Genomic DNA, 18465 nt, shown 5'->3' on the forward strand with positions numbered 1-18465 from the left:
TGAGTAAAAAAATGTTTCAAGTGGTAAAAGCTTTTCACAGAAGGTCGAGAGCATGTGAATGATGACGCTCGGTCTGGACGTCCCAGCACATCAACAACCGATAAAAATGCTGAGAAAGTGAAGCAAATTGTTACGGAGAATCGTCGAATCACAGTTAGAAAAGTTGCTGAGGATGTCGGCATATCGATTGGTTCATTCAATTTTTTTTGGCGTGTGGCATCGAAGTTCGTTCCGAAATTGCTGAATTTTGACCACAAGCAAAGTCACGTGACCATCGCATAGGTTAAGTTCGGTTTTTGTGGCAGTCGGCTTAGACCATGTAGGCCCGTTCTGAAACCACTGTGTAACACGGGAACCTTACTGTTTACTTTTCATGGAACCAGTTAGACTCTTTTATGAAGCGTAGGACAGGTTTTATCCCAACACCGGATAGTTCCGTGAGAGAGTCAAAATGGTATTTTCCAAACATCGGTCTTGCAATTTCCTTCAATATCTCGGTTTTCCGGAACCCATATAAATCTAACCTTGGTGAGGTGCTAATATCATTTAGAACTGCCAGGTATTCCTGAGCAACCTGTTATCTAAGTATAACTGCCTCTATTGGTTTGATAGCCGCCTAGCTGTCCGAGAAGATATTTTTCCTAGTTTTTGTTACAGCGTGTGTGTTAACCCTAGAAAACTAAACCCCGCCTCTGAGGCGCAAAGATTGTCATTTTTACGTATTTCATTATGATTGAATGCAAGTGGCAGCACGAGCTTTCAAACCATTATAGTAGTCTCTTGTGTGAGTTTGTGGGCGAACGTTCATTGCGCAAAGTTTTTTTGTTACGGAGATATATTAATTCGTGTTGCCTGAGAGGCAAGGTTTAGTATTAAAGGTATTTTTCTGACTACATATTATTTGTAAATATTTCCTTTTTTTCGACAGTAGCTATAATGTTAATGGCTTTTTCGTTTAGAGATGTGTACTTCTGACTCCCAAATAGAAAAATGGCTGGAGGAGCTGTCGCTAAATGGAAGCGAAATAGAGGACAATTTAGAAACGGATTTCGATTCAGACGATAGTCTAATTGATCCAAACTTTCAAATTGAATCTGAAGATGAAGTTGAAAATATAATTGTGGGCAATCAAGAATTGACTCCTGTTGCAGTTTCACCTATAGACGTACCACAAAGTAATGACCAACCTAATGACTCTTTAATAATCAAGCCTTCCGAAGCTATTGTAAGAGGTAAGAACAATTTCATTTGGTCGACTGAACCGTCTTCTACAAAACGAAGCTCAAGTAGAACTCCAGCGAGGAATATTGTTCACATTTTACCGGGATCAAAGAGAGAATTTAGGGACGTTACAAAGCCTTTAGATTGTTTTGAAAAATTTTTCACACCAAATATAATTGAAGAAATTCTTCTTTATACCAACGAAGACATTAAAGTTAAGTCCAATAATTACAAAAAACAAACCACAACCACATCATTAACTAATATAGAACAGAAGAACTTCGCGCTCTCCTTGGAATTTTGGTTTTAAGTGGTGCGCTAAAGAACAACCATTTGTCAACTAAAGAGCTTTTTGATCCTTTGCTCTGCGGATCTAAAAATGTTGCTACAATGAGTATGGAACGTTTCAGATTTCTTATAAATTGCCTTCATTTTGATGATCGGAACACACGCGAAAATAGAAGAAAGACCGATAAATTTGCTCCCATTCGAAACGTATGGGAGATTTTTATTCAGCAATGTAGAGATAGCTTTAAACCGGGGTCATATGTGACAATAGACGAACAGCTACTAGCATTTAGAGGTCGATGTCCATTCCGAATGTACATACCAAACAAACCAGCTAAATACGGAATAAAAATTGTGCTAGTCTGCGATGTCAGAACTAAATATATGTTTGATGCTTCACCATATTTGGGAAAAAATTTTAATACAGTAGCTGGCGAACCATTAGGTTCTTATTATTGTAAGCTTCTCACTAGAACTATACATGGAACAAATAGAAACATAACTGTAGACAATTGGTTCACTTCCATACCATTAGCAGAACAGCTATTAGCGGATCCTTATAAGTTAGCTTCATTTGGAACAATCAAAACTAACAAAAAAGAAATTCCAGATGAGTTCAAGCATAATACATCCCGTCGTATTGGAACATCCATGTTCGGTTTCCATGATAAGTTAAGTCTTGTTAGCTATAAAGCAAAGCCTCATAAAACTGTTTTTTTTAATATCAACTATGCACGACGAACCCACACTTAACTCACTATCAAAAAAACCTGTAATTATTGAATCCTATAATGCAACAAAAGGTGCTGTTGATGCAACAAAAGATGTGTTGTCATGCCAGCTGCAGCCGCAAAACCAGGCGTTGGCCATTATGTATGTTTTACGGTATGATAAATATTGCAGTATTGAATAGTTATATTCTCTATGTTTCAAACTGTGACCAAAAACAAATCAAGCCAATGAGCAGAAGGGATTTCATGAAGGATCTTAGTGAGGATTTGTGCTGTGACTGGCTCTCAATGAGACTTCAAGAAAGACCATCTATGCAAAAACGAGTTCGTGAAGCAATAACCGACTCCATTCATAGCTCCGCAGAGCAGCAAGAAAACTCTGAACCACAAATAAAGAAAGGGAAAAGATCAATGTGCAATTACTGTCCATCAAACAAGAAACGTATGAGTGTTTATTATTGTGCAAAATGCAATAGAACGTACTGCCTGGAACATAGATCCCCAAATTGCTATACATGTGATATAAGAAAAAAGGTCTGAATTAATTTTTATGTACAAAACAAAATGTTAATAATATATTTGAAATTCTTTACTTTTATGAAACTTAGTACAAATAGCTATAAGAAAAATATGAATTTTATGTTTTTGTTTTAAAGAAAAAAAAATTATAAAATTTTTTCTAAATGATATCCTTGCAAAAAAAAAATTTAAGTGTTAATTTAGTAAGTACATAATTGGCTTATAAAAACAATTTGATGAAATATTTTTTTTATATTATAGTTAAATACTTTAACCCTCAAAAAATAAAATGTTTTTCAATACAAAAACTTAACAAAAATTAGAGAAGAATTTTGTTTTTTTTAAAAAGTAGCCTGATAGGCGAGCTTTAGTTCTAAGCGTTTAAAAAAAAGGTTTAGTTTTCTAGGGTTAATGTACAGAGTTACCTCCTCTATGGCTAGGACTTGTGCCTGGTAGACGCTACAGTAGTCCGGAAATCGGACGGATAATTCTAATTCCTCGAGCGCTTTATTAAGGGTGGTTCTTAAAGCGCCGGTGATGCATAAAAATGCAGTTCTTTTTACCTTGCCAAGCAGTTTCGTATAACTTGCCTTTTGAGTTGATGGCCACAAAACAAGTATTCCATATAGTAAATAGGCTGAACTACCGAAGTTAGTAAAGCCAGTGTGTGTTACGAGGTGTTAATCCCCATTTGATTCCGACCGCTTTCTTACATGTGGGCAATGCAATGTTGTCCTTTTGAACCCTGTTCTCAATATTAGATTTCCACGTAACTGTTCTGTCTAATATAATTCCTAAATAATTTACATTCTTCTTCAGAGGAATCTCCACACCCTTGAAAATTAGCGGGGAGAGTGAAGGCAGTCTGTGTTTCCTTGTAAAGAGAATTAGTTCAGTTTTATCAGGGTTTATTTCGAGCTCACTACTCTTAGTCCGGTTGCTGAGCTTGGCCATATTAGAACGCAGGGCCAGCAGCAAGGAGTTCACTGCCAAAATCCAGAGGAGAGAAAACCTGCCTGAGGAGTACCTCTGCAGACCTGTCTGCATATTATTGTGGTGCCTACTCTTGCAGTTATGCCGCCATAGCCGAATGGGTTGATGCGTGACTACAATTCGGAATTCAGAGAGATCGTAGGTTCGAATATCGGTAAAACACCAAAATTTCGAAAAACCTTTTTCTGATAGCGGCCCCCTTTGGCGAGCAATGCAAACCTCCGAGTGTATTTCTGCCATAAAAAAGCCCCTCATAAAAAATATCTGCCGTTCGAAGTCGTCTTGAAACTGTAGGTACCTCCATATGTGGAGCAACGTCAAGACGCACGCCACAAATAGGAGGAGGAGCTCGGCAAAGCACCCAAAAAAGGTGTACGCGCCAATTATATATATTTGTATATATGTAATCCATTAATCGAACTCAGAGGAATTATAGAGATACATTTTATTATAGAAAAACTTAACAAGTCCCATAAAACAAGATCCCAGAAATGGTACAGTTGAGCGAACTTAAGATTCCGCAGTTTAAGAAGGAGTAGGAACAGCGTGGCTTATCAACTTAGAAGCAGAGGTGGACAAGTATAAGCAGATGTAAGTGAGGCTATGAAGAACGTAATTACATTAACAATAGTTAATGCCACAAACTCCACTTCTCGATATAATTGAAAGATTACCATCTCCCAGAAAATTGCTTCGGAAACTCGCTTAATATAATAATTAAGATAGCTTAGCAAAATACGAGACCGAAAGTTAGAATTTTAAATTGTACCTAGTACGACGAAGGAGCTACAATTAAGTTTCCTTAAAATTGTTGAAATAATTCAACATTTTGAATTTAGCGAAGAAATAAATAAATTGTCAAAAAATATGATACTTCCTTCAAGTTTATCAAAATTAAGTCCATTTCTGCATGAAAACTCGGAATCATATTATAGTTTAAAATAATTCAAGTTCGTGGCCGTTTACTAATATAAATGGGAAAATCCCCTATGAATCCTTTGCCATGAAGCAAAAATTCGAACTTAGTAAAAGGATATATTATTATTATTATTATTATTATCCCACGCCACTCTCTCCCCGCATTTATCTGCTTTTCTTCGTTATACCACTCTGTTTTAAATGCAAACCCATTGATCTCGCAGACACTAATATCCCTAGGGTCATTAGTATCATTTAAGATCGATGAGCCAAAGTTTCTTAAAATAATGGCATGCATCGCGAGACAGTAACAGAGAATATGTCTAAAGGACTCTTCCTCCTCCTCGTTCTGGCAGCTTTTGCAATAGTTGAATTGAGGCACGTTCAATCTTTGAGCACGTCAACCTACTACACAGTAGCCTGTGATTAATGCGATTAGAAACGTTGTGCCTTTTAGCGCCTAGGGTCTCATTTTGACTAAATTGTTTTTGTAGCATTACATTCCAGACTATCAACCCATCTCGTGTCAGTTGAAGTAATTAAACTATGAAGATTTCGTCGTATTTCATTAATTTCATCGTATTGGTTGTTAATATTAAATTCTTCACAACATAATAGTTCAATTACTTCTGAAGGAAGTGTGGAAGGTTTGCACTTTTGTAAGGTTTTATTTAAGAATAGTGTGAAAATTAATGGATTTGAAGTATCGACAACCCTATTAAATACGTCTAACAGACTTCGTGCCCTCTTCCTTCATTACTGCTTGAAAAACTTCTTTTTGCATCTCAACAATTTTTTCAGCCGAATGCTCTAAAAAAGATTGCAACGAAACGTTTACAAGGGTATCATTTGCTTCTATACCCTGACGTTGGCATTTAAATTTAGCGGCTGTCAACAAAACTAATTCTTATAATTTTTGCACAGCAAAAACAGTGATTTGACCTAATGTGCATCGGTACAAAAATGAGTTTCGAACAAAGAGCTAATATCAAATATTGTTTTTAAATCAGCAAAACGTTTACCGAAACATAAGTGGTTAACACGTATCCGAAATGGTTGTGAGGACATGAATGACAATGAACATATGGGCCACCCAAAATCAGTAATCACCGAAAACTCCATCAAAATTGTTCGTAAATTTATCAAAAATGAATCGAAATCATCGTTGAAATTCATAGAATCATAAGTTGAATATCTCCAAAACATCGATTTATCTCATTTTAGCTGATCATTTGGGCTTACGAAAGGTCTGTGCACGTTTCATTCCGTACACGTTAACTGAGTACCAAAAATGTGACTGATGATGAAACGTGGTGTTTCCAAACAGAGCCTGAAACTAAGTGTCAAAGTGCTGAATGGAAGGCGCCAGACCAGCCACCACCTAAAAATCGAGCTTGGAGAAGTCAACAATCAAGTCGATGCTCATTTGTTTTTATGATTCCAAGGGAGTTGCCCACAAGGAGTTTGTACCAACGGGCCCAACCGTCAATGCAATTTTCTTCATTGCCGTTTTTAAGCGTTTGTTGAATCGCATTCGTCGAATTCGCCCTGAATACCGCGAAGGAGGAAGCTGGAGCTCATGGCATGATAATGCACCATCTCATCGATCCACTCTTATGATTGATTTTTTGACTAGAAATCGCATTTTAACCACTATGACTTCTACCTATTCCGAAAATTGTATCCGCCATGAAAGGAAAACGTTTTGCGTCCGTAGAGGCCATCCGAAAGGCTTGCACCGACATCCTGAAGGACATTCCGGTCAATGACCTGATACACTCTTTCGAAAAGCTTTTAGATCGCGGAAAACAATCGAGGCCAGAGGGGGACATTTTGATTAAATAAACTCGAAATCATTAGAACAAAGCTCCTCTTGTTTCTATTTTAGCTCAGTCTTGTTTATTTTGAACTTCACCTTGTAAATGGTGATTTTTTAGCTATTATTTTTTAAAACACTTGGCTTAAACAGCTGACGCACGTTTCGTGTTTTGTTTCACTGTCACCATCTTCAGTTTGGTCTATAATTTAACCATGAATCGTCTTACAAACGAATAACGCTTGCAAATCATTGAATTTTATTATAAAAATGCGTGTTTTGTTAAGAAAGTTTAAAGTCGAAAAATTGTGTTCAGCGACGAAGGTCATTTTTGGATCAATGGATACGTAAATAAGCAGAATTGTCGATTTTGGAGTGAAGATCAGCCAGAAGAATTGCAAGAGCTAGCAATGTATCCAGAAAAGGTCACAATTTGGTGCGGCTTATGGGCTGGAGGTATCATTGGACCGTACTCCTTTAAAGATGCTGCGAATCGTTACGTAACTGTGAATGGTGAGCGCTACCGTGAAATGATATCCAACTTTTTTTTTGCCCAAAATGCAAGAACTTGACTTGCATGACATGTGGTTTCAGCAAGCCGGTGTTACATGCCACACTGCACGCGCAACAATGGACTTGTTGAGAGGTGAGTTCGGTGAATATTTTATTTCACGTTCGGGACCTATCAATTGGCCACCCAGATCGTGCGATATAACGCCTTTAGATTATTTTTTGTGGGACTATGTTAAAGCTCATGTCTATTCAGACAAGCCTGCTTAAATTAACGCATTGGAAGACAACATTAAATCATTTATATATGAGATACCGGCCGAAACATTGGAAAGAGTATGCCAAAATTGGACTAAGCGGATGGACCATTTGTGGCGCAGTCGCGGTCATCATTTGCATGAAATAATCTTGAAATATTAAATTATATGGAAGTTACTATCGATTTAAATAAAAATTTAATGCATTTTCTGAAAAACTTTCCTATAGCTCTTAAAAAATCACCCTTTATATATAGACCTATCCACCGGTAGTCACATTTTTGCCTTAGCAAAATATTTAGAGTGGCTCTTGCTAAAATGCAGGCTCTGAGAATAACGTCAGATCCAGATACCCACAGCTTAAAGCCTAGCGTACTCAACCGCAAATTTTATTCGCACGAGCGAAAGATTTCATTTTCGATATACCGCACCAACCTTTTCTATAGCCACTATCTATAGTTTTTAGTGTCATGTTGCTCCTCTACCGATTAGGCGAGCCTTAGTAGCACTACAGCTCAAAGATTGAGTACTGGCGGAACCTGAATTGGAGGGGTTGCCTTCTTCTGTTTTTTAAGATGTCCAGACTCTGAATGGTCCCATGAGTGTGGATCAGGAGAATGTCCACACGCACAGAGTCTCCTGTATGCAAGCAAAGCTCTGCAATACAAAAGGTCGTGAAGTATTCCGTATGCTCTGTTTGCGACTGGGCTATTTGACAGACTGAGCCCCAGCCATGTTGAGCTGTCGTTGTTGAAAAATCTAGAAGAGTAAGAGTGGGGACAATGTCGAACCTATCAAAGTTTCGGCCTACCTACCCTACGACTCTTTACAGCCACCTCATTCGAAGGAACTAAGAGTACTTCTCTCTCTCAAGTATGCAGAATCCAATAATCTGGGGCTAACAGAGGGCTGTGATGCACATTCACAGAACATTGTATTGGGAAGCAGCAAATGCAACCCCAGAGGTCTCAAGTTAGTTGATTTTATCCTGTCATCTGATTTGGTCATTCAAAACACTGGTAACAAAACCACTTTCGTTACACAAAGGAGACAAGATTTAGATGATTTAACACTTACCAAACCTGAAAAAACTCAAATGAATAGAAATGACTGAAGATGCTACTAAGAATTTAGAAGGTACTTTAATCAGTTGGCCACTCAGGCAAAGTAGGCAGGGGAAAGTGGTTCCTGTCGAAGCTTTGTATACGGTCCAGATTCTTAATAAGGCCTAAAGGCCTAACGTCGAAGATATGAGGGAAACAGCGGGAGGGTGTAAGGTCCATCAACTAGACTATTCGAAAACCTGTTGGTTCATATACCATTTCCAAATCGGAAAAGTTTAATGCTTTACTTGAAACCCGTTTTCTGGCTAGTAGCAGAACTGACATTAGCGGTAACAATGGTGGAACATCTAGGTACTGCTGTAGTAGTCAGATAGTGACAGAGGAACCGATAAGCTTTTCCTTACCTTCCTTTGAAAACTTTTAATCTCCTGGACCTGATGGAATAAATCCAGCAATGTTAAAGAAAGGAGGAAACAGGCTGATTGACACCCTGAAAAAGATCTTCACGGCCTGTCTTGCACTTGGTCACATGCCCCCACATTGGCGACTCGTAAGAGTAGTATTCATTCCGAAACCTGGAAAAGATGACAAGTGGTAGTGAAACATATTCGAGTTTGGATATTGCCGAGAAGGCCACTTAGTAGAAATCAATATGTTTACCAGAGTGGAAATCATGTAAATCAGCCTTACAGGGTTGATCGCGCATTCAGAATCTTTCAACAATGGCGTAAAGCCTTTGGCAAAACCTGGGATCTGAAACCTGCTGTGGTCTGGTGCATATACACAGCACTTAACAGACCAGTCATCACCTATGGCTCTGTGGTTTGGTGGGGACGGACTTTAGTTAAGTCCCCATATACACGCTGTAAAGAAGTGTATGTTTATGCATTACCGGGGCCATGAGTACAACCTCTGGTGATGCCCTAAATGCCATGCTTGATTTGTTCCCCTTGGATCTTAAGATACAACAGGAAGCAATAAAAGCAATGTGTAGGCGCCATAAATATGACCTCTGGTACGAAGACATTCCTTCGGAACACAGAGAAATCTTTAAGATGCTATCTGAGCAATATCCACTGTTTTTGGTACCTAAAGACGACCTGATGAAATTTGAGGTCAGATTTCCATAGCGCGAGCAATGGAGGAATCCAGAATGCTTCCGGGGAGATTGGACGGATATTTTCATTACCGATGGGTCCAAGAACGAAATAGGGTCTCGAGCCGGATACTACTTAAACGATACTAAAGTACCTCTATGCTATGGGGGGAATGACAATTGTTTCCCAAACGGAAATTTTAGCCATCCTGAAAGTAGCCGAATGGATAATTTAGAAGAGATGGAGCGGGAAACAGATTGGAGTTTTTAGTGACAGTCAGGCTGCACTGATGGCCCTGGAGAACGCGAAGAAAACTTTGAAGGTGGTGCAAGAAAATAAGAAGAAACTTAATTCTGTTGCAAGACAGAACCGGTTTGTAATTATGTGGGTTCCAGAACACTCCCGTGTTCAAGGAAACAAAATTGCCGATGAATTGGCCAACCGTAGATCAGCGGTTCCCCTACAGGGACCAGAGCCACTAATTTGAATCAATTCCGCAGGAATCATGAATTGGATAAGCGATTATGTATGCAATTTACATAAAGAGCTATGGTCCGGTCAAGAACGCTGCAGAACTTCAAAATGTTTTGTGACAAGTCCAAACCGAAAACTGTCATACTTTCTACTAAAACTTAGAAGGAAAATCGTTCAGTTGCTGGTCCGTATTATTACGGTATAATTACGACCACCATTGGAATCATTGAGGACTCGATGGGCCTGTCTTGCTTTGAGGAGGCGGAGGGACTGAGCATTTTCTCTGTGAGTGTCCTGCCTTTGCTAGAGCAAGGCTAAGAATTTTGGGTTCCGATGTCATGAGAATGAGTAATATTCGTTATCTTAAACTGGAGGATATTTACAGATTTGCCAAAAAATCTGGAAAATTCTCACAGGGCTAACTACCTTTGTCTCTGTCTTTATTCTGTCCTATCTCTTTCTCTGATACTTTTCTCCCTTCCTCCTTGACTATCTATCCTCCTTCCAGAGCTCTAAATACAATGGGCTTTTTAGACTGAGTGTTTTAGGAGCCACCAAACCTCTTGGTGCTCCTTGGCTCGATCTTTTCAAATTTCAATTTCAGGCTACGGAGTTTTTTCAAATGAATTAGGATTCGAATTATCTGTCCAACTACTGTAGCGTCTACCAGACAGAAGTCTTAGCAATAAAGAACGTAACTATGTACCTTAGCACCCACGTTGTAACAAAAACTACGATAATAAAATCAAGAGTTACTCAGGAATGCCTGGCAACTCAGCTTCCACCGTCTTCAAGGTCAGCTTTATATGGGTTCCGGGAAATAGAGATATTGAAGGAAACCGCAAGGCCGATGAGCTAGTCAGAAAGATCTACTCTAGTCTACTGCTTGAAAACGGAGTCAATAGTTTAATTCCTATGGTGACTTGCAAATTAAAGACAAAATATAATATTCTCTAGGAAGCCAATAGGTCATGGAAAGCAGAAAATACTTGTGTTACAACCAGGCTAATTTGGCCGCAAATAGATAAAAAAAGATCAGGAGAATTGATTCACCTTTCAATAGCGAACATCTCGAAGGTCGTGGCTTGTGTCACCGGTCATTGGCTGTTAGGTAGACGCTCTTCTAGGCTAGGAGCATTTTCTCGAGAATACTGCATAAGTTGTAGAGACGAGGTCGAGGAAGAAACAGTAGAACACTACCTCTGCAATTCTCCAGCATTAGGTAAGAGTGAAGCAAGGCTATTGGGAAAATACCATTTTGACATTTTCATAAGAGAGTCAAACTGGTTCCGTAAAAAGTAAACAGTAAGGTTCCCGTGTTACACAGTGGTACCACAATGGGAAATTCTAAGCCAACTGCCACAAAAACCTGGCCTAACCTAACACAAGCACCATGCACAATTCTCTCTCTCTCTCAGAAGATTCAAAAATGTATTTAAACTCGTAAATTTTAGGTGGGCGGCTTTGTGCGTTCCAATGACATATTTTTAAGCCAACCCTTTGCTTAGCTAGTATGCATATCATGTTAACAATATTGTAAAATGTGTAAGAAGGAAAAAGTAAAATAATAGTTGAGAAAAAATATTTAGTGGTGGGATGGGGAGATAGGGAAAGCAGATACAAATCAGTTTGAACACAAAGTGAAAAATTTAAATTATATTAAATTTTAAACTTATACCTGACAGAAAAAGCATTCATAAGAAGCGCATAATATAATCATGTTTGCGTTCACGTGCTAATAATCTTATTGACATCTGTTGTCCTGTTCACTAGCTGGGGCACCTCATTTGGTTTTAGCCACTCAAAAATGTTCCCACTAATAGAGAATGCCAACGCTAATTGACATATGCGAAATTTTCAGCAAGCTCTCATAAACTAAATATAATAGAACCGTAATCCGGCAACACAACGTCAGAGAACGCAAGTGATATATTTTTGGATTTGCGAAATACAGCAATAGATTTTAAGAGTTGATTGCGTTCATGGGCAGGGATAAGCTTAACAATTAAAAATAAGGCAATTGTTCCTGCTGTTTTGGCTATTGCATGGCAAAGTTCCAGGAGCTGATGAGTGTTTGCCAGAACAAATTGCAAATTTGTTATAACATCTGAAAATGTACTGCTTTCAAGAGCACTAAGCTGAGCCTGAGCAGAGACTAGTCCACTGCGAAGAGCCAAAATATCTGTGAATCTGCTCTCAACAGAAACCACTATTTCCTCAATGCTCTTTATCGTCAGCTTTCAATTTATCGCTTTAAATTTCTGCATTACCCTCTCGTCTGATGTATGTAACCATTTGTGGGATGTTATTAAGTTGTTAGATGATTGAGTCTCTCAGTTCTTCCATTTTTATTTCTCTTCTCTCCAACATAGCTAATGTAAGCGTGAGGAGTTTCTAGGGGGGATGCAGATATTTTTGTTGGATATTTTCTCGTTGATGACATATGCACTTTTTAAAATAGCCGTGACAAAAAAACGAACACTTAAGAGAACAAACAAACACACGTCTTACTCAGTTGAATAGGGGTATTATTATCATTTCGGTTATTGTTTTGCAATTTTATATGGGCATTGCGTTGTTATTCAATTGCTGAGTGGTTGTTGTTATCCTAACTGCCACTTTTTAATTCAGTTAGACGAGTGTTTGCTACAATAGTGCGCTCCTGGTCTACTACTCTCTCTTTCACTGATCAACAAAACACTTCCAGCTTGTTGTTGGTCGAGCAATAAATTATCGCGTCGTGGTCGACCCTAGGGACGCTCGTCCGAGGCTTCATTTTTATTATATATGTATATATATAATTGCCAAGTACACCCGATCTCCTCCTCTTATTTGTGGCGTGCGTCTTGATGTTGTTCCACAAATGGAGCGGACTACAATATTAAGCCGATTCCGAAGGGCAAATATTTTTTATGAGGAGCTTTTTCATGACAGAAATGCAATCGGAGGTTTGTCATTGCTGCCGGGGGCGACCGCTATTAGAAAAATGTTTTTCTTCATTTTGGTGTTTTACCGAGATTCGAACCTACGTTCTCTCTGGACTCCGAATGGTAGTCACGCATCAAGCCGTTCGGCTACGGCCAGCACCATTATATTACTAGCAATAATTTTTCCTCATTGGTGCGTGGTTAGTCCATACCAATTGACAACTGAGGAGTGCGGGATTTTGACACACGAGTCATGTGTATTTCTTCGGCACATTTTTGCTTACAGTTTTCATCTGACTTCACAGTTTTCCTTCAGACAAATATTTTACAAGCCAACATGTTAGGCGGTTAGTTTCCTTGTTTAGGATTTCCTTGCATTTTTCACTAGGGTCGGCGGGCTTGTCATACCCGTCATCTTTCTCTGAGAGATCCGCTTGCGAGCATTATTATTATTATCCCACGCCACTCTCCCCCACGTGAAGCGGGATCCATTTTCGCCGAACACGACGGCAGTTCCCGGCTACAAGCCGTGTCGGCACTATTCTTTTTTTTTTAATTTGTGTTTATTTATATCAATGTTTTCATATTTTGTTACATATTTTTAAAATTACTGCTTTTTGTATCTTGTGATGTAGGTATACTTGGTTCGATGCTGAGTTGTCGTAATCACAAATCGGATTGATTTAACAGTATTTTCTTTAAATTCTTGAGCTAGTCGCTATATTTGTAAATTTTTTCTAGATATTTTTTGTGTATATTGATATCATTTTGGGTGCTAAATTCTTTGAAATATGTAATTTTGTTTATTTTATTTATTAAAGTAATACCCGGTCTATTTTATCGTTACAGTTTTATCGGTGAGTATTGTTGTGTCCCAGTATAGAGTATATTTCTCACTGTCGAAGATGTTTGAAGAGGTATATTTGTAATATGATGTATTATTTTTGCAACTATGTTGTGTCTATGAGTATACTCTGTTCCTGCTAGAATTTGACACCCTGTTTCTGGGCGTATTTGGCATCTTCGGGATTGTCAGCTTGAAGCTCTCCTCTCTCTAGTCAGGTATAGCATGTTGATTTGTCAAATTCAAAACTGCGCCATTTTGTCAAACTTTTTTTTTATTTTTATTCTATATCCCGTCATAGCTGCAGTCATACACAGAGCAAAAAGTACCTAGTAAAATTAATAAGATTGTCTTCATGAGCAGTTTTTAGACTCAGGGGTAGTCAAAACGTTTCAAACGAAAAAAAAAACCATGTGAAATTCTCTTTGGTTTGATTAAGAAATTCTTCTTGATATAATTAAGTGCAATTTCTTCCTAATTTTGTAGCAATTCTTTTTTAACCGGTTATTATACAAAAAGCTTCTCATTTCCTTTCAACATTTCTGAGAAAAAATGTGAAAAAAATGAAAAGACAGAAAATTTCTTATTTTTTGAAGGTATCTTTATGTATATTTTTTTAATTTTACAACGAAACTGTCAATTCGGAAAATCAAAAAAGTATTGTTTCTTTTTCACTCATTATTGGAATACATGGGAAGTAAATTATAACGGTTCTTTAATTTTTTTCTTATTGCCATTCAAACAGAGACTTTTCATTTTGCAAGAAATCTCTTTGTAAATATTAATAAGAAATAACTTATTAATTAGACTTTTAAAACTTAACTTTCGGTTTGCAAAACTCAACATGTTTTGTTTCGTATTTTATAGTAATTGGGGTACATGAGTCTATGTAAGTATGCGCGTATGTAAATATATTCATGTCAGTAAAATGCTTACTTATGAAGCACAACATAACGGTTCCTTGCATTCCTTTTTTATTTTTATGAAAGTAGAAAATGTTTATTATATGTGTGTGGGCCAAAGTGCTAATTTTTCAGTGTAATTCGGAAGCTATAAATCGGGAAACTATGTATGTATAATGGACCCGGCAACCCACTTGGTAGAGCCATTTGGTGAAACGTTTTCATAATTTCCAGAGAGTTATATTTAAAACACCTATACAACAAGGATAGTTCAAATGGTTAGTATTTGGTTTCATCTTAATTGCTCCAATTTATTTTAATTATTATTTGTATAGATACTACATATTGGATTACCACAATTCTTTTGCATGCATTACTGCCTCGTCAGCGCCGTAATAAAACTGACAAACCTACTATAGCCGATGTTCAAAATGATTTTATCACTCTCGTAGCAACACCGAATGATATTTAACATAAAGTTATGGACATTATTAATCAATTTTCTGAGAGTAAAGAGAAATGCCAACACATAATTATTGCAGTTGGAACTGATATTACGTGTGTTTACGAATTGTATATCTTTTGCGATAGCATAAAATGGAAAGCCTGCTTTTATCGAAAGTGCGTTGATATTATCATAAAGCCGTTATACGTTTTTAATACAAAATACTCAAAACGAAGCAAACTAGCATGGGTATTTTTGGAACAATATTTTTTTGAATTAAAATCAGAAAATTTTTCTTCCGTAGCAAATCTTTTCAGCAAACTAGTATAGTATTTTCCCGTACTATACAATCTTTTTAACGAAATATGCCCCTATTCGCTTGCTTCATTTGTACTAAAAGTCATCGAGCACCAATTGACTTAATGGTTATAATTGTTAAGGGTAGTAAAGGGTTAAGGTATGGGCCTTTAGCACTGCGACCATATTGATCTATTGTGTACCCTGTGCTGTCTATTGACTGTTAAGTATGCTTATGAATTGTACCAGCTCCTTCTGAGGGAGTGATTGAAGGTCTTCATCTGTAAGCATGAACTTGTTTAAAAACCTCTTCCTTCTATGCGTCAACCCCGGACATTCGATGATGAGATGTTTTATAGACTCCTGATCTTCGCAGCAAAATCTGCAGGTGCTGGTGCTAGTTATGCCTAATTTATGTAGGTGTTTGTTGCAGGTGAAGTGACCCGTGAGGGCGACTGTGAGAGTGCGAATGCTCTTTTTGTTTAACGTGAGGGTCATGTTAGCTCTTTTAGCGTTGAAACTTAGGAACTTTTTGGAGTGTCTAAGACCCTCTACGTAGTTTCAATGCTGATTTAATAGAGTTTTGGCCCAGTATTTTACTTTTTGTTTTAGGCTGTTTTTGTTAAATCCAAACATGGGACTAGGTCAGATGAAATTTACATCTGGCCCTTTTTTGGCTTGAAAGTCTGCCTTTTCGTTGCCGTCATATCCCTCATGTCCCGGTACCCAAATTAATGAGACATTGTTTTTGGATGCCAGGTTATTGAGTGCCTTGTGGCATTCTAAGAGAGTTTTTGAGTTGTAGGTATAGCTATCTAAAGCTTTTAGAACTGATTGGCTGTCCGAGAGTATTTTAATCTTTACTCTCTTGTGGTTTCTACGTTGCATGAAGATGTTGGAAAGATGTTTGGAAGATGTTGGTGTCCCTGGTGAGAGTGAATGATTTGTGGATTCTGGGCCCCACTTCTCCTGCTCCTACACCATAAGGTGTTTTTGATCCATCAGTGTACCATTTTTGTGAGTCATCGTTCATCCATTTTGGGCTTGTTTTCCACTCGATCCTCTCAGGAAAGGTAACTGTGTATATTTTTGTGAAACAGAGGGTTGGGTCAATGTGGTCTGAGACTTGAGCCATGCTTATGGTGTTTTTGATTTTAGTTAGGATACTTAGGTGACCGGTAAGGTTGCCTAATTTGAAATTTTCCTTCTTGTGTAGCATGAGTGTTTGCGTAGCTGCTTCCTCTTGGATTGCTATATGAAGTGGTGGGAGATTAAGGAGTGCTTCCATGCCAGCTACTGGGGTAGTTCTCATAGCTCCTGTGGTACATAGGCAAGCAAACCTTTATACTTTTCCCAGTTGGGTTATCGCTGTTTTTTGAATAGATTTGCTCCACCATACTAGTGCCCCATACAGTATGATTGGTCTAACCATTTGGCAAGGACTGAGACCCCAGGATCTCCCTAGTAATTGTTTGGTTGTCCACAAGGATTGACTTAATTAAACATTTAAAATCGAGCAATGCTCCTTCAACAAATGTAAATACAAATTTTTCTCGAAGAGGTGTACTTGATATTAAAAATTCTGTTGAACAGAGTTTTTTGACACAATACATAAATTTTTAAAATCAGTACCTAAAGTCAATGAAAACTATTGTTCACTAGATGAAATATTTAAAACTCTTTCTGCACTCTTTTCTGAAGTTGGTACTGAATATAACTTTCTTAATGAATTAGATAAACTAATAGGACTATGAATAAGTTCCTTGCGGTTTTACAACAGATGGCGTAACTTGATTATTATTCCATCGATCCACATTTCCAAACATTCATTGGAGAGCTACTGTCGTAAGACACAAACGTCAGTATAAGTTTTTTATTTGAAGCGTAAACAACAATATTTTTACCACACTTGAAAATGTCGAATTTCGTGCCAAATAATGTGTTTTTGCGGGGATTTCTTCTTCATTATTTTAATATGAAGAAAAAAGCAGCCGAAAGTCATCGTATCTTGGTGGAAGTTTATGGTGAGCATGCTCTAGCTGAGCGAACGTGCCAGAAGTGGTTTGCACGCTTTAAAAGTGGTGATTTTGGCTTGGAAGACGAAGAACGCGAGGGTGCGCCGCCAAAGTTCATGGATACCGAATTGGAGGAATTGCTCGATCAAGATCCGGCTCAAACGCAAGAAGAGGTTGCAAAAACTTTGGGAGTTGATCAATCAACCATTTCCAAACGTTTAAAAGCCATGGGAATGATCCGAAAGGTAGGCCATTGGGTGCCGTATGAATTGAAGCCAAGAGACGTTGAACGCCGTTTTATGGCATGCGAACAACTGCTTCAACGGCACAAAAGAAAGGGTTTTTTGCATCGAATTGTGACTGGCGATGAAAAGTGGGTCCATTACGACAATCCAAAACGTCGGGCAACGTATGGATACCCTGGCCATGCTTCAACATCGACGTCGGCGCAGAATATTCATGGCCTGAAGGTTATGCTGTGTATCTGGTGGGACCAGCTGGGTGTTGTGTATTATGAGCTACTGAAACCGAATGAAACGATTACGGGGGATGTCTACCGACGACAATTGATGCGTTTGAGCCGAGCACTGCGAGAAAAACGGCCGCAATACGCCGATAGACACGACAAAGTTATTTTGCAACATGACAATGCTCGGCCACATGTTGCACAAGTGGTCAAAACATACTTAGAAACGCTCAAATGGGATGTCCTACCCCACCCGCCGTATAGTCCAGACCTTGCGCCATCCGATTACTATCTCTTCCGATCGATGCAACATGGCCTGGCTGACCAGCACTTCCGTAATTACGATGAAGTCAAAAAATGGATCGATTCGTGGATTGCGGCAAAACCGACCGAATTTTTCACAAAGGGAATCCGTGAATTGCCAGAAAGATGGGAAAAAGTAGTAGTAAGCGATGGACAATACTTTGAATATTAAATTTGTAACCATTTTACGTCAATAAAGTTTCAAATTTCGAAAAAAAACCGCACGAACTTAATCATAGTCCTATTAAATTTGTATAAACCTCCATACAAATACATTCTTATGAATTCCTTTCAGAAGTTGTACTAAACAATATCCCTTCTTTATCCTTAGCAAGAACAGATATAATAGCAACAGGCATAATATTTCAAATAAAGCGT

This window comes from Anastrepha obliqua, chromosome 6, assembly GCF_027943255.1.
Source record: "Anastrepha obliqua isolate idAnaObli1 chromosome 6, idAnaObli1_1.0, whole genome shotgun sequence".
Taxonomy (NCBI): Eukaryota; Metazoa; Arthropoda; class Insecta; order Diptera; family Tephritidae; genus Anastrepha; species Anastrepha obliqua.